Source organism: Pinus tabuliformis, chromosome 1_2 (assembly GCF_031772625.1).
Source record: "Pinus tabuliformis cultivar Carrire ecotype Pingquan chromosome 1_2, CPIR1, whole genome shotgun sequence".
Lineage (NCBI taxonomy): Eukaryota > Viridiplantae > Streptophyta > Pinopsida > Pinales > Pinaceae > Pinus > Pinus tabuliformis.
In genome coordinates this window covers 113,484,776-113,506,580 of record NC_142298.1, presented here as the reverse complement: position 1 = coordinate 113,506,580, position 21,805 = coordinate 113,484,776, and the positions used below count along the sequence as shown (strand labels likewise).

The 21,805-nt window shown below is 37.4% G+C and overlaps 1 pseudogene across 1 annotated transcript; it reads left to right on the top strand.

Moving 5' to 3' along the window:
* The first annotated feature begins 499 nt into the window (after nucleotides 1–499).
* LOC149204765 (uncharacterized) lies at nucleotides 500–16,780 on the top strand (annotated as a pseudogene). The gene is made up of 7 exons (XR_016252390.1): nucleotides 500–1,095; nucleotides 5,868–5,938; nucleotides 6,141–6,452; nucleotides 6,680–6,805; nucleotides 6,894–6,995; nucleotides 7,080–7,226; nucleotides 16,308–16,780. The product of XR_016252390.1 is annotated as an uncharacterized LOC149204765 (transcript).
* The last annotated feature ends 5,025 nt before the right edge of the window (nucleotides 16,781–21,805 follow it).

The following is a 21,805-nucleotide window of genomic DNA, read 5'->3' as shown; positions in this document are numbered from 1 at the left end:
AATATTATTAGGGTTAGCTAACATGTATGTAAGCTTGAACCACCACTATCGAAACTAAACCCTTAGATGCTAGTTTAGGTACATAATAACATTTATTTAAAATGAACAGTGGTCAATAATTGGTTTCTAAACAATTTTAATATTAATAAAACAATATTGATTTAAATTAAGTTGAAGTCATAGTAATAATTGATTTCTCCAAAATTCTAGTAAAAATCACAGTATGATCAAAGTTCCAATAAAATTTAGAAGTAAATCGAAAGTATCTCATACTTCGACCAAGATACACTTTTTCAATTTTTATGGAATAATATTTATTTTAGACTATTATTTTAACCCATTTATAAAAAGCTATTGAAATGCATCTTTCTCGATAAATTTTAATCAAAATTTAATTCAGTTTTACATTATTGGAGTGATGAATTTTGTTTGTGTGTTATAGTAGCGGATTCATTATTCTTGCAACATTGTTTCGGGCTAACTAAAGGCTGGGTAACTAATACCTTAGGGTCACACCAAAAACCCAAGTGACGGAGGGAAAACAAAAGCTTAAATATTCATCCTCAATTTGGTCATTAATTTCATCTCTGAACAAAATTCCGTCACTGGAAAAATGTCGACAGAGGTTCCTGTTCATCACCAGAGGTCGACATCATCAAGCATAGACTTATCTTCGCCATATTCAATGGATCCCTTGCTTCTCATCCTAAAGCTTCTTTATAGTGCTCTCAGAGTACCCCGCATGCGCCTGAAGGTGCCCTCCTTTTCGCTGCCCTCAACGATGATTGTCTTCTCCCTCGTCTTGGCCACCTATTTCTTGGTGGTCTTCAGCTTCATCTACGATGTCATCATCGAGTCACTGGGCATTGGGAGCGTGAAGGGTCCTGTCACATGAACATAAAACCGGTTGTCTTCCTATCTGGAAGAGGAAAGGGCAATATATTATCGAAGGGCTCTCATCGAGGTTTATGTTCTTACTTGGTGGGGTGGGGATAATTTTGCTGGACTTGGCCCTGGACAAACACAGAGTGAGGAGCGTCAAGGTCTCTTTTGTGGTGGCCAGGGTTTCTTCTTTGGCGATCGCTTATATCATGAGTAAGTTATTCGTTTGCATCAAAATTCCATCTTATTTATGTTAATCGGGGTTATGAATAGCGAATCTAGACGTTTTAGGTCCATTGCTAGTTTAGTAGAACATCTGTACTATTTTTTTGATTTTATGTTTAGTGTAACAGTTTTGGCCTTTTTGAGTAATTAGCTGGCGTAATGGAAAGGCTTTGAAGTCTTTAAATTTTTTATTGCTAGGTTTTGAAATTCATTAATGATATGGTTTGAAATTTGTTAAATGCCAGGATTGACTTAGCAAAAGAGTTGTTACCCTCGTTTATGTGGATGCTAGGGTTGTATAGTTCAATTTATTAGAATAGTTATATTAAGATTTATGGTGCCTGAATTGCAGATCAAGGAAAACAATCTTTTTTATTTTTTTCCGAAGAAAAAATCGCAACAAAAAGTTACAATACATGCACTATGTGCATTCAACAAAAAACCATCTGTCAATGGCCAAAGCCGTGAGTAGTACAACCTCCAAATAATTTGTGTGTGATAAAAACCACCCTCAGATCAAACATCAAAATTGTTATGTCCACACAACGTGGGAGCAGAACTGATATATATTGATCTGTTCATAATAAGTCCTATCTAGCAGTAAATAAAAATCAACAACTGACCTTTGTAACCAAAATATTTACATCAAAAAATCAAATATATTACAAACTGTTAAAAAAATGGTAGAGAAATATAATCTGTAGCTTGACATAGAGGAGAAACACAAAGCATCACATATCTATAAAAGAGTGGTGCTGGAAAATTTGGACTGCCCCATTCATATGTTCTGTGACCTGCCAATTGCTCATAGCCTTTCTAGCACCTTCCTTGGATAGAAAATTTGCTTCATGGTTCCTTTCCCTGTAGATATGACAGTAGGATATATTATTAAAAGCTTGTTTAATCTGAAGAATTTCTTCTAGAATGGGAAGGTGTGTGGTTGTGACATCTTTGAACTTCATTAAACCAATTAATAACATTTAAAGAATCCCCGAAGACTGGAAGAGAGAAACAATCATATTCTAGAGCCTAGCAGAGTAGAATCTTTAAAGATATAAGTTCAGAAAAATTATTAGATCCTCTGCCTAAACCAATTTTTGACTTCATGAAATGATGTTCATTTATGAAAAGAACGAGGCCACCACCACAACTATTGTCCTCACTTTGAAGCACCATCAAAATAAGACCAAGGAATGTGTTGATTGATCTCTTCTTCAATGATATTGCGAGGCACGTGAATAAAGTCTTTTGATGGAAGGAGAGCATAAATTGCACCCACTTCAGCTCAATAAGATTGGGTGCGGATGAGGAGTCCCTAAAAGTGGCTTTGTTCCTGGCAAGCTAGACCCCCAACAAATGAGGGGAGGGATGTTCTGAGGGTCTCGTTGTTTGACGAATCCCACTGCGACTTCCAAGCCTCAATCAAGCTATTGTTTCCTCTCCACTGCAAGTTGCAATTCAATATTTTCCTAGATTTAACTCAAATATGCAGTGAGAAAGGGCAAAAAAGAAACAAGTGTGAGATAGACTCTTCAGCATTTTTACATAAAATACACAAGTTGGGACCTTCTTTTTATATTTTTTTGTAAGTTGTTGCAAGTTGTCACTTTGCTTTTTAATAAACACCATGGAAAAAGTCTTGACTTCTACTATCTGGTGACTGTATCCTAATTTTGGGGGACTTCTACTATCTAGTGACTGTATCCTAATTTTGGGGTATATACCCCAGAAGGAGAGTGAACACAACACAAAAATTCCACCCTATCTCTTTTTCTGACATTTGACCTTCTGAGAGAGATAATATAATCCTACCACATATCAGCATGCTCTCCTTAAATCCTACCACATATCAGCATGCTCTCCTTAAAGGCCCAAATGAGCCACATTCTGCCAACCTTGCCACCAGAAAGTAGTCCAATCCTCATCCACAACCTGATTGTGGAAAACTTTGTCGTGCTCATTCAGGAAAGCCACAAGATCCAAAGGAAGTCTAAAATTAGCTTGGAAGCCAACCCATGGTTCCAAACTGATATTAACTTTCTACCCATTGCCCACCTTCCAAGTGAGGCCACCTCCAATAATATTAAATGAAGCTATAACAACTTTCCAGATAATTGAAGAGTTTGGCACCATTTTATTCAGTTTTCTGATCCATTCATCAAGCGAGAGGGGGAAATGTATTTCCTGAAAACTACCGATGTCCACAGGCTCTTTGTGGAGAGAAGTCTCCAACTGACTTTTGACGAAAGGGTTTTTGAAAAGATAGAAAGATGTTTAAGGCCCCATACACCCCATGATTTGGGCAAAGCATGAAGTATCCCTGAGAGGCACACATGTTATATTTTGCTGCATTTAAATTCCCTAAGAGATGCACGACCATTTCTGTTTCTGATACACCTCCCATGAAATTAAGTGGAACTAGCAAGGTGATCTCTATAGGATTGTAGACTCAAGCATTGAAAAACAGATCAATGAGATCACGTTTCCTCAGCAGCTCGTAATCTGAATGACAAATGAAAAAGAAATAGATATTTCCCTTTACAACAAGCCACTATTCCATTCTGTCTCCTCTTACTTCAGACTTTATCTCACAGTAATCTGATTTGGAAGGCCAAGTCAGAGATGGACATATGCAAGCATTCTGAGCAAGACAGGTACAAATACATTAAACTCAACAGATTGGCAGTTGCCTGGAAAGTACAAAGAACATTTTTTTCGATTCTGCATGGACAGGCAGTGATTTCAACGATATTTAACCATACAATAACTTCTATTTTAAATTCGATAGAACCAAATTGAGATAAATGAGAGCTCGATATGTATTTATGTAAAATAGAGAAACCAAACAGCTAATCAGGATAGAAGCTTGGGGTTTTGTTGTATGCTGTTTGAGTTGACTATGTATTACATGCCCAAGAAATGATGAATGGAAAGCAACAATTTAAAATAGGGCCCATTGAGACAATGTTTGGTCAATCATGCACTCTCTTTGGCTGCTTTCCTTCGTCTTTTAACTGCTCATCCTCGATGTAGATGCACGAAACCTATGAATTTTCTTTCCCCATCAAGGCCAGCCTATGATTAATTTTAAATATATTCCTCTTGTATGGGCTTAATCTCAAACAGCAAGAACAAATGACAACGGAATTGGCCAAATAGATATACCAAGCTAGAACAAACCTTTTTAATTCCCCAAAAAATCATAAAATTGGACAAATTACTTATCACTGCTTCTGTCCTGAATCTACAGACAGGTACTGAAAGCTCCTCAGTGAATCCTCAGGCGTGCCCTTCATTGATGCATTTCGAATACCAAATATCTTTGACACAACAATGACAACATCATAACCAAACTCAGTAACCCTTTCATAGGAATCATTGTCTCCAGCAACACATAATGAAGCTCGGTCAATCACCTCACCTGGCCAATAACACGCACAACAAATTCGCTCCAATGCGCATGGTGGTTTGGCCCTCCATAACCCTCAATTTCTTACAACGATTCAACCTCAATTTTCTCCAAAGATTCGGCCTTCAAAAACCCATGAATTTTCACAATGATTCGGCCTCTAAAACCCATGAATTTGTACAACGATTCAGACTCCAAAGAGCCACGAATTTGCCCAGTGATTCAGCCTCCAAAAACCCAAGAATTTGGACAGTGATTCAGCTTCCAAAGACCTACGTATTTGTATAACGATTCAGCCTCCAAAGACCCACGTATTTGTACATTGATTCAGCCTCCAAAAACCCACGAATTTGCACATTGATTCAGCCCCTTAAAACTCACGAATTTGTACAGCGATTCGGCCTCCAAAAACCCATGAATTTATACAGTGGCTCGGCCTCCAAAAACCCGTGAATTTGCACAGCTATTCGGCCACTGCGAGTATCACGAATTCGGCTCCAGTGAATGGCAGACTTGGCCTCAACAATTAATGGATGCGGCCCTCACAAATTTGGCCCTTCTGAACCCTCGAACTTGGCTTGTGAAAATACAACAAATTTGGCCCAGATAGATAATGAACTCAGCCTCCAGAAATACACAATAAATTGGGAGCTAGTGTTTCAATCCTGTTGAAATTTCACATTCCGGGAACAAAAGATAAATCTTCCACTGCTAATCAATCACCTCAGGCTGGTAGGAAAGCAGCTCTGACACCACTGTAATATCCCTTTTTCAATATTCAATACTATTTCTGACAAATTCCTTCAAGATTTTTTCTCGTAAACATTCTGCAAATTAAATTGAAAATAAAACAAGGAATTTGCTGGAAATATCCCTTTTTAAAATTATGAAAGGGCAGACCATTTGACTATCATATGTTTGATATTGATGGGTATTCCAGAAGGCATTATGTCTTCCTTGTTGGGTGGCAGAGTGCCCCCATTTATCTTTCTGGGGCAGATGGTGTGAAGCCCATGTAAGTAGTGTGTTTCTCCCTATCATTGTGTATTTACTATTTGCATATAATTTTCGTGGACACGATGAATATTTCCTTATTTTCCATTATCTTTGGGTTTATTCTGGAATCTGCTATATTCTCTGTTTTTGTGCAATATGGATCATTTATTTTCTTTACAGTGAATTTGCTTGGAAATTTTTTGCTATTGCTTGTAATGTTGGCCTGAAAACTTATTTCAGGTAAATAGCCATCTATTAGAGAGTTGCCGCTGATACCTTGTTCAACACAATTTTTCTGTGCAAATGTCATGTGACATGCCTCATGTTCATTCTTTTCCTCTACTTTCTTGTATAGAATGCAATGACGGAGAATCCCAGCTACCCATCTTAGAGTTCCCAGTGACAGATCACAGTGATTCCTTTGAGGTAAATTAGACAGAATTCAAAATAATTCATCATTAATTTTTCAGATATTAATAGTAAAAACAAATATAGTATGTTGTTCTCCATAACGTTTTCTCAAAAAGTTGAAGACTTTTTTTCATGCATCAAGATGCAAATGCTGAATTTTCAAATACTGAATATTGCAATTTGTAACTTAAGAGAATGATCTTTTGTTGCCATTTAGTCTGGTCACAATGCTGAGAGCTCAGTGACACTGCTGAAGAGTTCCCTTTCAAGAAATTCAGAGAAGTATGAAGATGGAAAGCTGGATGTAAATGTCAGAACAATTAATGTTTCTACAAATGCATCTTCAACTGGATCAGGGACTGGAACTCCTGCCAGTAGTACAACAGGTTTTGGTTTTTCCAGTCCTCGAAAGAAAACATCAGAATTTAATGTGGGTAAATCCATCTTTGATAAAATTCTTAATCCAAGCATTACACAGCGCCCAGATTTTGCTCCTTATAGAATTGTCCTTGGAGATGTAAGGGAAAAGGTTTGTTACTCCATTGATTCTGTTTCTTGTTTGCAAAGAATATGTTCATTTTGTCAAATATCTTGGGGCATCTAAGTTTGGATGTATTTTATGTTTGTTTAGATCAGCTAATGTTTTGAATTGAATTTATCGTAGTTAGGATTAACGTTAAAATTTGAATCGTACCTTGTTCTCCTTTCAAATGTTTCATATCTAATGTGCGTCTGTTTATACACTTGTGCTTATAGCTTATCACTACACGTAGGCGGATTGAAGAGATCTTGGAGGGCATTCCCTGTGATTATGACCCTAATCAGTACTATGAAAATTCAGCACAACTTTTAGAACCTCTGATGCTTTGCTATGAATCAATGGTATTTCTAAAGTTCTCTGTTTGGAGTGAGCATCTGCTTTTCCTGCCGGGGTGAAATGTGCATCATTAATTTAGTTCGTTTTCTGCAGCAATCATGTGGGTCAGATATCCTAGCTGATGGACGCCTGGCTGACCTTATTCGGCGGGTTTCAACATTCGGAATGATATTGATGAAACTTGATCTGCGCCAGGTATTTATCATAAGTATGGTTCAAATGTTCAACTTTATAATTTGAACAATCGACTGTCAGATTTATCAAATTTTGGTGGATCAGGAATCTGGCAAACATTAAGAAACTTTAGATGTCATTACGGAGTATTTAGACATGGGTACCTATAGTGAATGGGATGAAGAAAAGAAGCTGGAATTTCTTGTAATTGTGCTCAAAGGCAAGCGGCCCCTTGTTCCCCCAACTATTGAGGTAATTTACTCCATGCTAGCATATAAATAGTTTGACATGTATGTTTATTATTATTATAGTATGTGCAAAATGTGTTGGTTGTATGATACTTTATAATTGCATTCTGTTTTATGTTAACCCGATTGAAAATTAAATGCTTATAGATGGTTGGGGATCAACAGTTTGCACAACTTCAGTTGGAATCATTGCAATGGCAAAAATGTGGGGAAGATGGAAGACATATTTTGACCATGAAAATTGTGACATCACAAGAGAAAGCAAGGATTGAGAGGAACCACTAACAAACCCTAAAACCTGCAATAAGAAAGGAGAAAACAACACTTGATAAAGAGTGAGCAAGTGCACTAGTTGTGAACCATAGATGCACTAGAGTAAAATACCATAAGAGTGCTATATAGAGATAACTGATCACAAATGTCACACCAAGATAGCGAGAGGGTGCAATAGTATATGGTGCCTGCAGGATACACTTTTAGAGAGAAAAACAGCTCACACTGATTATTTACAAATGACACTTAAGTGTGTATTTATAAACATCTCAAGAAATAGCATGCCCTCCCCATGGGGGCTTATGGACCCACATTAGATTGACTAGGTCAGCCTTAACATATGTTGCAGTAAACTTGGGACCCCCTGTTAATTTTCCACTCTTCTATGCTAGTACAAGTTATCAAAAAAAGATTTACAGTATAATCCTTGTAGTATATGCGTAGATTAAAAATTACAATGCACTTCATTTAGGACCTGAGATTGGAGAAAACCGTTGAGCTGTATTGTCATCCTGGAATTCCCTTTTAGCGGGAGTGTTTTAAGTCAGGGAGGAACGAAGTTGCAGAGGCTGAAGAAGCTGTTTTGGAGTGAGCTAGAGGAGAATGTTTCTGAATTTCTGCTAGTCACACAACCTAGAGGCCTTCGAGTTGAGAGCAGAGAGCCTAAAATTTGTCATGAACGTGGTGGATAAGATGTAGGTGTTGAATGGGAATGTCTAACAGCGTCTCGATCTGGGACTCCAAGCTTGAAATCCAGATTTGAAGAAGGCAATGGGAGGACTTGAGGTCTTTGAAGTCACCAGCCTAATGTTGTTGGGCTGACTCAGACTATCTTAGCTTGGCGAGCCATGAGACCTGAGGTGGCAGAGAGGAGGCCTTCAGAAAATGTAGGGAGATCAATGAGGGGGCAAGAGCCAAAATAGAGGATGTCGCAGGGAAACAACAAGATACTAACTTTTGAAGGGTGCCATAATTGTCTTTCCCATTAGGTTAGAAGCTCTCATTCTAAAATGACGGCACATCTAAACTAGGGGGCCCTCATTCTAAAATGATGGCACATTCAAACTATGGGATCCTCCATTATTGAGAAAATCCAATGAAGAGCCAAGGGAATGCATGAGAAAGGTACAGGGGGGAGACTATGATGGGACAAGGTAATCACACTTGATAGGAGATAACAGAAGCACATGGAGCAAGGGTTATGAAGGGTATCCATGTGTGAGCCACGGGAAGAGGCAAAGAATGAGGAGAGAGCCATGAAGGGTTCGAGAGGGTGGAGCGACATCCATTGACAATTAAATCACCTTCTTTTGCTTGTAGAGCCAAATTGGCTTGGAAATCAACTTGATTATTGTTTATCTAAAGGACATGAAAAAATGAGAATCGAGGAAATGATGGAAGAGCTGCATGAATTCACTGGAAGACTGAATTCAAATTGGCATTTGAGGGAGAAGAGCGCACCTGGACGTGTTGAATTGTGTTGTTGGAGTCTCCAACAATGGTGAGCTTTTGGATGGTGTGGGCTGCCTAGTCTTTAGGGCACGCAGAGAGTCGATTTTTTTCCTTTCACTCCCCTCCTTTTTAGTAATTTTGTGGAATTATTTTGGGCAGTGCCAAACATGGTCCATTAGACTAGACTCATAGATAATCCTAAAAATTAACTATAACACTTAATAATTCGCAGAAAACCATAGTGTCAAATTGCACCCAATAACCAAAATAAAAATGAAAAGGAGATAAAGGATCCAGTTCCATTTTGAAAAAACAAAACACCTTGTATGAAGTTAGGTTCTACTGTAATTTCTAAAACTTATGAGGCAAAACTCATCAAAGTTCAAAGAACAATAATCTTGTAATTAAATTTAAAAATGAAGAAACCTCTTCATATTTTGGTTGCGAATACGATGGCCTGAAACCTTGGCTCTCATCCATCATTACTGAAGAGTCTGGCTCTGATGTTTGCTACACCCCCTCGACTCTCTTAGATAGTTGAATTGCCAATACCTTGGTCAAGATTGAAATGGTTCAGTCTATTATTAATATTCAGGTTGTCATCTGTTATGTTGTCCTCCAGGTCTATGATTTTTCCATCTGTGAATTTTGCATCATTATCCTTTATGAGCTTCAGTAGAATTTTCCATTTAAACTCAATGTTCTTAAAAACCTTAGCTTCATTATGCCAATCCTCTTTGTTCAACTCCATTCATTGTCAATCCCCTACATTATCTTGTTGTTTTCTCCACCTTTTATAACCTTAGGCCACCTCACATGATACAATCTCTTCCTGGCAGCTGTATCATGGATGTGATGCCACCATGGCTTGGTGAGCTAACAAGTTTGAAGGAATTGTATATTTAACATGACTAGAGGTGCCAGTATTCCCATACATCCACATGTGTCGTACATTCCCTTATTTTCTTTCAACATGGAGTGGTATGAATTCTCACTTAAATTTTCTTTAGTCCCAAATGATCTCAGTAGTTACAAATCTGGTTCCTCATTTTATTGTACCATGTTGTTACATAGGAAAACCTTATTAAAATAATCTTTGCAACAAGACACCTAATATCCTTTGAGATATCTTGAATATTCCAATCTCTGATACCCCATTTATCTAAAACCCAACTACTCGAGGGTAAAGTCTCCTTCAACATTGAGTGTATCATTTCCTTATTCAGTACTTAAGTTAGTCCCTGAATTGGAGCCTCAAATTCAGCGTTTGTTTGATATGCCAATGGAGAAAGCAAAAATGATACTATCATTGTGATGCATTATTACCTCATTATTCCTAGATCTTCTTGCTTGGACCCTAACTGCCCCATCAAGATTTAGTGTGAACCAACTCTCATGAGGTACCTCTCTAGGTAAGGGGTTTAGTTTGGTGGCAGACTGTATCAAGTTGTGGATGCATGTCTATATGTGCTCTTATTTTGACTATTTTTAATTTTCTTTTCTTTCTTGACAAACTTTGTTGTTTTTTTGTGTACTTTGTTTTTAGTTTATTTCTACTATGTCTGATTTTCACATGTGGATTATTACTTATCTTTTTGTATGCCTATTCTAACATTTGGTGAGAATTTTTTGCTTGTCCCTTTGAAGAGGCAAAGTTCTGATCTACATATGCTAAGTCTCTAAACTTATGGAATTGATAATCTATGTAATTGAAGAGGAAAATAAAAAGTGTAGAAAGTGAATAAAAATTGTAGCCATTATGTGTGTACTTATATATCATTGTTTCATAGTTCCATGCATTATGCAAAATCTACAAATAGATGGTTGCTCTTCAAACAAGCAATCTCGTGATTTTTCCTTCTTGAGTAGCCCATCATGAACAACTTTGTAAAATAATGCTACATTGTGTGACAGGTTTCATTTGCAGTTTAACTCTTAGTTTCATTATGAGTAGACATTGTTGGGCCCCTAGCCAAGTTTTCTAGTCATTGTGTTTGACAGTATCTTCTCAAAATGTATAAAAATTGTTTAGAGACTACATCAGAATCTAGAGCATATTAGATTGGTTGCCTATAGAATATTCATAATTGTGCTTCTATTTGTATCAAACAGAGTGCTATGTTCTTCATTCATTTTAGATATTCGGCAGATAGCTGAAGCATAGTAAAATTTATTAACATTGAATAGTTTTTGGAGCAAATTTCATTTGGATATATTTTTTTGCATCAACAGTTTGCATGCAAATTTATTGATAAAATTGTGATTATTGAAGCACTGAATTTTCAAGATACGTAGATCCCTTGTAATTCTAGCACCTATTTCAAGATATAGTTGTTGCAAGAGTTTGATAACGTTTCAACTATATTAACTTGGACTGGATTGTGTCCTACATGAGTTACGCTACATTTTGCTTACTATTTCTTCTCCTAAATAAATGAATATCCTTCTATATAAGTTTGGTGATTACAAGCTCCGCTCTAGTCTTTTGTTGAGAAAATATATTTTATTTTCATTTTGGCGCGGTTGATGATTGTTTGTAATCGCGACTGCTGGAAGCTGAGACCATTCTGTGGATCTGTCTCAACTTTTAGTGGAAATTAGACAAGGAGTGTTTGGATTGGACTGAAGGAGATTAACATGAAGTAAGGAGTTACGAGCAAAGATGATATGAAAACAAATAAATTTTATTTTTATATTGTAAGGATTTCTTCCAGCAATGATTCTAAAAAATTTGGAACGACTCAGAATCCATCTTTAAAATGCTAACGTTTGCAGTCTTACCCATTGCAAAGGTATTTGTGATGTGTTTCCTTTGGTTCGTCATGGCTACAAAGTATGTCAACATTTTAACTCCCAACAATTGCAAGATTCTCAATGGGTACTCTTCCTCTTTATCATTTTCTACTCATTGCATGTTGTAGCATGTTCATTTTTAGTGGGGAAACAAAAAAAATTGTATCACAATTACACATAATTACATTGGTGCCCAACGAAGGGTTCTACCAAGACCTTTATTCCATATTATCATTGGTTTACCTATCAAAGACCACTGCCTAAAAGATTCTAACCATTTGAACACAAACCATTAGTTCCTTGAGGGTGTAGATGGATTGGCAAAGTCTAGTTAGACACATGAGCTATGCCACGAGGTCAAAGCCTAAGGGATTAGGGTGGGTGCATCCCCATAAGGTGGCTCTGGCTTGCTGGCAAGGGCCATGATAAAAAAATTGCATTTATCCTTGAATATCCATGCCAAGATCTGATCCTTAGGTGCCTTTGCTTCAAGAATTCCTAGATGAAATGTATAGATTCCTTTCAAATGGCCCTTTCTTCAACTACCATCACCTTGACCAATGTGTTAGCACCAAATTTCTATTCAAAGCTTCATCTTGTTTAATTTCTTGGGGTATCATTGACGGACATGTAGAACTACAAGCCGCTTTGTGTCTAGCAACAGTCTAAAAAACTCCTAAAAGTGGTTTCCTCTATGCACTATGTTTCAAACTAGATCAATGACTGCACTATACATATTCTAGATTTCTTTTGCCGTTCTTTTCAAAATAGGCTAGGAAAATAAAGGTAGGAAACAATATTTTTCCTCCACCCAAAACAATGATAACTGTGCTTCCTATGCAATTTATTATGGTTGGTGGAGGAAAGTAGGCCTCTTGCCTTAAATAAGAGAGCCCCGATTTAACATGACTAGAGGTGCCAGTATTCCCATACATCCACATGTGTCGCACATTCCCTTATTTTCTTTCAACATGGAGTAGTATGAATTCTCACTTAAATTTGCTTTAGCCCCAAATGATCTTAGTAGTTACATATCTGGTTCCTCATTTTATTGTACCATCTTGTTACATAGCAAAACCTTATTAAAATAATCTTTGCAACAATACACCTAATTTTCTTTGAGAGATCTGGAATACTCCAATCTCTGATACCCCATTTTTCTAAAACCTAACTACTGGAGGGTAAAGTCTCTTTCAATATTGAGTGTATCATTTCCTTATTCAGTGCTTAAGTTAGTCCTTGAATTGGAGCCTCAAATTCAGCTTTTGTTTGATATGCCAATGGAGAAAGAAAAAATGATACTATCATTGTGATGCATTATTACCTCATTATTCCCAGATCTTCCTGCTTGGTCCCTAACTGCCCCATCAAGATTTAGTATGAACCAACTCTCAGGAGGTACCTCTCTAGGTAAGGGGTTTAGTTTGGTGGCAAATTGTATCAAGTTGTGGATGCATGTCTATATGTGCTCTTGTTTTGACTATTTTTAATTTTCTTTTCTTTCTTGACAAACTTTGTTGTTTTTTTGTGTACTTTGTTTTTAGTTTATTTCTACTATGTCTGATTTTCACAAAATTGGGAAGATCTGTGACACTACAAAATATGATTGAATGGTAAGATAATCTGCTTCACATGTGGATTATTACTTATCTTTTTGTATGCCTATTCTAACATTTGGTAAGAATTTTTTTCTTGTCCCTTTGAAGAGGCAACGTTCTGATCTGCATATGCTAAGTCTCTAAACTTATGGAATTGATAATCTATGTAATTGAAGAGGAAAATAGAAAGTGTAGAAAGTGAATAAAAATTGTAGCCATTATGTGTGTACTTATATCATCGTTTCATAGTTCCATGCATTATGCAAAATCTACAAATAGATGGTTGCTCTTCAGACAAGTAATCTCGTGATTTTGCCTTCTTGAGTAGCCCATCATGAACAACTTTGTAAAATAATGCTACATTGTGTGACAGGTTTCATTTTCAGTTTAACTCTTAGTTGCATTATGAGTAGACATTGTTGGGCCCCTGACCAAGTTTTCTAGTCACTGTCTTTGACAGTATCTTCTCAAAATGTATAAAAATTGTTTAGAGACTACATCAGAATCTAGAGCATATTAGATTGGTTGCCTATAGAATATTCATAATTGTGCTTCTATTTGTATCAAATAGAGTGCTATGTTCTTCATTCATTTCAGATATTCGGCAGATAGCTGAAGCATAGTAAAATTTATTAACACTAAATGGTTTTTGGAGCAAATTTCATTTGGATATATTTTTGTGCATCAACAGTTTGCATGCAAATTTATTGATAAAATTGTGATTATTGAAGCACTGAATTTTCAAGATACGTAGATCCCTTGTAATTCTAGCACCTATTTCAAGATATAGTTGTTGCATGAGTTTGATAACTTTTCAACTATATTAACTTGGACTGGATTGTGTCCTACATGAGTTACACTACTTTTTTCTTACTATTTTTTCTCTTAAATAAATGAATATCCTTCTATATAAGTTTGGTGATTACAGGGTCCGCTCTGGTCTGTTGTTGAGAAAATATATTTTATTTTTATTTTGGCACGGTTGATGATTGTTTGTAATTGCAACCGCTGCAAGCTGAGACCATTCTGTGGATCTATCTCAGCTTTTAGTGGAAATTATACAAGGAGTGTTTAGATTGCACTGGAGGAGATTAACATGAAGTAAGGAGTTACGAGAAAAGCCGATATGAAAACAAATAAATTTTATTTTTATATTGTAAGGATTTCTTCTAGCAATGATTCTAAAAAATTTGGAACGACTCAAAATCCATCTTTGAAATGCTAACGTTTGTAGTCTTACCCATTGCAAAGGTATTTGTGATGTGTTTCCTTTGGTTTGTCATGGCTACAAAGTATGTCAACATTTTAACTCCCAACAATTGCAAGCTTCTCAATGGGTAATCTTCCTCTTTATCTTTTTCTACTCATTGCATGTTGTAGCATGTTCATTTTTAGTGGGGAAACAAAAAAAATGTATCACAATTACACATAATTACATTGGTGCCTAGTGGAGGGTTCTACCAAGACCTTTATTCCGTATTATCACTGGTTTACCTATCAAAGACCACTGCCTAAAAGATTCTAACCATTTGAACACAAACCATTAGTTCCTTGAGGGTGTAGATGGATTGGCAAAGTCTAGTTAGACACATGAGCTATGCCACGAGGTCAAAACCCAAGGGAGTAGGGTGGGTGCATCCCCATAAGGTGGCTCTGGCTTGCTGGCAAGGGCCATGATAAAAAAAATTGCATTTATCTTTTACTATCCATGCCAAGATCTGAGGCTTAGGAGCCTTTGCTTCAAGAATTTCTAGATGAAATGTATATATTCCTTTCAAATGGCCCTTTCTTCAACTACCATCACCTTGACTAATGTGTTAGCACTAGATTTCTATTCAAAGCTTCATCTTGTTTAATTTCTTGGGGTATCGTTGGCAGACATGTTGCCCCTTTGTGTCTAGCAAGAGTCTCAAAAACTCTTGAAAGTGGTTTCCTCTATGCACTATGTTTCAAACTAGATCAATGACTGCACTATACATATTTTAGATGTCTTTTGTTGTTCTTTTCAAAATAGGCTAGGAAAATAGAGGTAGGCAACAATATTTTTCCTCCACCCAAAACAATGATAACTGTGCTTCCTATGCAATTTATTTTGGTTGGTGGAGGAAAGTAGGCCTCTTGCCTTAAATAAGAGAGCCCTGATTTAACATGACTAGAGGTGTCAGTATTCCCATACATCCACATGTGTCACACATTCTCTTATTTTCTTCCAACATGGAGTGGTATGAATTCTCACTTAAATTTTCTTTAGTCCGAAATGATCTCCTTAGTTACACTATCTAGTTCCTCATCTTATTGAACCATATTCTTACGTAAGAAAACCTTATTACAGGAATCTTTGCAACAAAACACCTAACTCTCTTGACAAAACAAAACAAAACAAACCAAAATTAGTACTTGAAAGGTAGAACTTAAGAATGACAAGCTATCTGATTTGGATCTAGAGACACAACAGACCGTGGAAAAAGAATGATGGTATTGATGAGTCTTCCTGGGAAATAAGCTCTAACTGTTAGACCACTGCCCAAATTTCAGTTATTTGCAATGGAAATAGTGACTGTAGCTTTATTTGTATGAATAATGACTTTGGCCATTGTCCTATTTGTTTCCTATGAATGATTTTGATTTTCAAACTCCAACTATTTTGTTGTTAATTAATTAAAGCTTTGATGACAAACTTATAGTTTTCAAAGCTCTTTTCTAAATCTATTTTCTTGAGCAAATTTGTCTTTTTTACTTTAGGTATTGTAGATTGCTACTGTGTGACATATGATATGATATAATTCCCTCGATAAATAGAGAGAAGTGTTGTACAACATAGTCCTTTTTATATCTAAAGAAACAATATTTCCAAATACAAAATTTATTAATTAAGAACATCTTTTAGACTTCTTTGCTAAGTTATGATTATATTTCGGTAGGGGATTTTGTGTACGCTGATATTGTGTTGTCTCTTTGTTTTCTGTTAGGTAACAATGGTTAATAAGGAATGTGTTCTTGAGTATCAGGAACACATCTTATTCTACTATTGATAGGAAACTCCATGGTTTTCAGGCATGGCAACAAAAATGCAGATGTCAGTGGGATATCCAAAGTCCGTGTTGGATGAATTTAATACTAGTGATGATTTTGATTCCTTGTCAGATAAAGAATGTCAGTAGTCAAATTCAAATAAATAGAAGCAACTCAAGAATGAAGGTGAAGCTATTGCTTTCTGTCAAAGTCAATTTCTTTTATTTGTTAGTTGTAGTCATGTTTTGAGTGCGGACTTGTGAAATTCCAAATTGCATTTTGGTTTATGTAAAGGGGATATATACATATATTTTTTTTTATCATATGTCGTTCATGGTTTCCCGAGATTCGTGTTACATTTGCACAAAAGTTTATATATTATTCAGATATCTAAACACCGAACAACAACAATAGTGAGATTTTTCTTTCACTCAACCTATAACATGTTGCACCTGTCTTCATCAATGTTCTTTTTCCATATGCTATCCACTTATGCCATTTACTTTACAATATTTGGTGCATTTGCTAGTTATAGGTCATTTATAGATTATAAATGTCTTCATAGTTTCACTTCTAATTGAGTATTCAACTGAACATATTGATTCTCTTATACATAACTATTTTTCCTTCCACCCACTTTTCATAACTTCCATCACCATTAGGTCGGGACTTGCAACTTCGACGTTGCTTTGCTTGTTTAGTAAAATATTGCTGAGCTTTTAATTTATTGAAAGTTGTAGAATTTACAATCTATGAAGTTTCAAGGTCTAATTTTTAAAAGTCTAATTATTTAAAGGGTGCTAGCTCAATGGAAGAGCACTTGCTTTACAAGCAGGAGGTTGGTGGTTTGATTCCATCGTGCCCTAACATCCATATGGAATGACGACGATCAATTTTTGTTGACGGAGGCTTTTTGACAATCACTAATGGGCTTTGGTGACATTTTTTTACCCTCACCAAAATATGAAATAGTGACAATCAACGAACGCCACCACATATACGCATCAATAATGACAACCCTTAAAGGTCCGTAATCATGAATCATTTTTGTTGATATGAAATGGTGACGATCGTTGTCCGTCATTATTTGTGATGGACCTTGAATATCACCACAACACCTATACTTCAGGCAATGCAGTTTTTGGTTATGGTCAACAAACGTCACTATATATATGCACCAATAGTGACGACCATGAAAGATCCATCACAATAAATTGTTGTTCATATGAAATGGTGACGGTCACTATCCGTCATTATAATCAATATTTGTGACGGACTTTGAATGTCACCATAACACTTATACTTTTAGTGATGCCACCTTTGGTGACGTTTAGTTTTTGGTGACGGAGGCTATGGTCTGTCACCATTGCTCATATGAAATGGTGACAGTTGCTATCCGTAATTATAAATCATTATTGGTGACGAACTTTGAATGTCAATACAACACCTATACTTTTGGCGATGCCACCTTTGGTGACGTTCAATTTTTGGTGACGAAGGCTATGGTCCGTCACCATTGCTCATATGAAATGGTGACGGTCCTTATCCGTCATTATAAATCATTATTGGTTACAGATTTTGAATGTCACTACAACACCTATATTTTTGGAGACGCCACCTTTGGTGACGTTCAGTTTTTGGTGACGAAGGCTCTTTTGGCCATCACCAATGAGCTTATGGTGACATTTTTCACCCCTCACCGATGTACTTTTTTCTTGTAGTGACAACTTCGTCGTTGTCTCGTAGACCTTGTCGCCAATCTCATTCAAGTCCCCCTTAGTGAGGACGATTGGATCCGCATGTGCATGCTTATCGAATTTATGCTTCTTCCGTGACCCGGAAGTGATCTCCCTCATCCTATTCTACAATATAAAGGGAGTGCCCTGCTTCTTGCCACTGCCTCCTTCCTCCTCAGATCCTTCCTTGTCTACAGTATGTTGAGAAACAAACTCCTCAATGTCCTGTGTGGCCTCCTTCGCGGCGCCCTCCCTTTTAGTGGCTACCTTAGCAACAAATTCCTTCTTTTCCTATTCTGCTTTTTCTTGGCCTACTGCCTGCTCAACTCTTTTTCTATGCTACCTTCTTGCGAGCGGTAGCCTGCACAACTTCATTTTTCTTTTGTGCTATTGTGGCCTGCGCGGAGGAACGTTCCACGACCGTGCTTGTTCCTACGCGAAGATCTGATGGATGCCTCCATTTAGTTGGCCATTTTCCTACGACTTACTGTACATATGCATCTGTTACTAGGTATGGTAACTTGTACCATACTTTCTTAGGGTCTCTCCTTGCGCAAATGGATACATTATGAAAATATTTTTTAGACTTTGCGTAGATGTCTAATTTCCCAAACAATGTTGGTGACAACCTTGGCTTCTGCTTGATCACGATGCAAAGGTCCATCTCGACTAGCACCCAAAATAATTTCGTCTCAATGACCCTTTCTGGGTCCTTCGCTTCCCATAGCGAAGTGAACTTCACGGCTTATGGTATATCATCATCTTGTGGAGGGAACTGGTTATCCTCTAGCAACCTCCATGCGATGAGGGAAATCAACAATAGTAGCCAGGCATAGTGGAATTTCTTATCGTCATCATGTGCTTTGCGACAACTCAACAGGAATTATTTGTAGAGGTATTGCACCTAGTTGTACTGCACCCCCTTTGCACACTATGTAGCCAATTAAATGACTAGTGCCGACACCTCATCCGCGCGACACTTTTTCATAATTTTGCAAGCCAAAATTTGGGTGGAAAACTACACTGACTTGTCATTGATGGAATGGATAGAGTATCCGCATGAATTCTTTACTAAGCCATACTTGCACTTCGTTTTATCTGTGATTTGTTTCCCTTGACTCTTGCCTCCAAAATCCTTCGTGGGGTCCAACCCTTTGCAAGGAAACCTTGTCATCCAGTGGATCAACAAATCTGTGATGGGGATGGGCTCTCCCAATCGGAGACACCCATCATGCACCAGCGTAAGAAGTTGGCATATGTAGACTGTGTTGATAGTGGTTTAGCGAAAGTGTGATACCCCTAACATATTCAACAACCCGGCTTTTTCAATCCTTGGGACCCACATCACAGTGTCCAATCTCGTGACCCCAGTCTCTTCATAGTAGATTCTTGTCATGTATTTGTTTGTGGCCAAATGTGGGACTTTCTCATGATCAGAGAGATCCCAATCTTCCATTTTTAGTGCAGGTATGAATCCTAAATGTGCGCCTTCAAATGACACTTGCTCCGATAATAGCGGCATCGAGACCGTAAATTTTCCAGAATCAGGATCTTTCAGGACGTTTGATTTTCCCTTTCGCGAAGGGATATACTTTGGGAGCCTAGTGATAGGCTTTCCCTCCTCAACATCCAACTCTTGAACCCCTTCGCGAAGCTCCTCTTCATCTAGATCGAGGGCTTCGAATGGTTGTTTGGCCTTATCCATCTTACCTTTCTGTCGAACCTTAGCAGGGTTCTTCCTCGGTGACTACCTCACCAGTACAGCCTATGGTTTCTTTTGTTTTTCCTTAGCAGAGGATGGTTTAGGCCTAGGTAACCTCGGCGTCGTAGGCACAAAAGGTGTAGCTTCCATCGACGTGACTTCATGGGCAGCGGCTTGAGAGACTACGACATCAGAACTTGCAGCTTCTGCGGGATTAGTTGCAGACATTTTCTCGAAGATGAGCTCATGGTTCCACTCAGGTAAATTTGTGAATGCCAGCTGTGACAAAAGTACCTCCCAATCTTCTCGGTTCAAAAATTTTAGACAACATAGCTTAAAAATAATTTCCAGAAGGCAAAGTGTTCTACTGCAGGCCAACATGTTAGATTTATAGGTAATTTCAAATTCAAATCCGAACGTTCCCTCCAATTTCTACTCATAAATGCATCTTTGGCAACAGATTGCCAAAGATTTGCGCCATAAGTGAAGCCTACCCGCTCCTCCTAACAGGATTTTCGTCATCCAATCAGCCACAGTGCATCCAACGACTATTTTTGGACTCATTTGCATGACACCATCCTCCATGGCGTAGCCTTCTTGGTGCAGCTTCTCCTGGCACATTATTGACTTCCCTCGTGCAGCCCCATTACTTCGTTTTCTTAGTCTTCGGGCGGTGTAATTTATAGTCCCATACTCCCTCGCAGCTGCCTGAAGTACTAATACTTTCCTACCATCATATAGTCATTGGGCAGGGGCAGGATCCCCTTGATATAACTTCAGTCTACTCCCATTGACTCTTCCCGGAAATATTTTCCCATTCAACTTCACGAGCTGAACTGGGCCACCATTTGTAATTTCTTTGACTACATAGGGCCCCAACCAGTGCATTTGAAATTTCCTAGGGGACTTTGTGAACTTGCTATTATAAAGTAAGACCATATCATTCACCTTGAAGGTGTTGATCATGCCATGCCGTTTCGCGCTCTTTTTTCACCTGTTAGTGAAATCCTGCTAAGAACCTATATTCTTCTCCCTCCAACGACTGCACGAGTCGCTCCTCCATAGTCTTATACTCTGCCATATCATTCAATGCTGCAATCTGCAAGTTGGGCACAATATATTCCATAGGCATGACAACCTCTATCCCATATACCATCCTGAACGGGGTTTGTCCAGTCAACTTCTTACACGTCATCGTATATGCCCATAGGACTGCCGATATGTGCACATGCGAATCGCTTCTATGTGTGTTTGCAGAACTTCATCAATGTTTTCTCGAAGATTTTATCAAATGATTCAACGTACCATTTGGTTGAGGATGATACGACATACTCTTTTGATGATAAACCTGAAACTTTTCAAGCATCACGACAAGAGCTTCATTCAAAAAGTGCATACCCTTGTCACTCATTAGTATCTTAAGACACCCAAACCTTGTTGAGGTATATTGAAATTCAAAAGTCTACGAGTTATATTGTTTTCAACGCCGTTGTATTTTAAGTAGCTACCAACATCACCATTACAAGCGCAATCCCTAATTTTCCCACTTTCACGCCTTAATTTTTAAACTCAACTCTATAACTTTTCCAACATAGATTGCCTCTCAATCTCCAAATATGTTCTTTCAAGTTCCAATAACAAAATTTGATCAAAAGGATGCTCTTTTTTAGTATTAAACTATCTCACTTGATCAAAAGCTTACAATATTTTACCACATGCTATTAAGGTGATAAGATTTGCCTTTTCTTGTCCTTCCTTAACTTCTTTTGGGCATTTGGACACGTTTGTGACATAGGAGGTTTATATTCAAAGTTTTTATTCCAAATTGACAAATTCAAAATTTACCATTGGATGAACTAGTTTAAAGAAGAGCTATGAGATAGATATATCAAAGAAGTTGGTCACTCACATAACAAATTCACAATGTTTGATAGGAGAGGAGTGGATCTTTTGTTGAAAATTAATTAAATAATTCTTTTAGCTAACATAACAACTTTAGTTCACTATTCATAGGTAC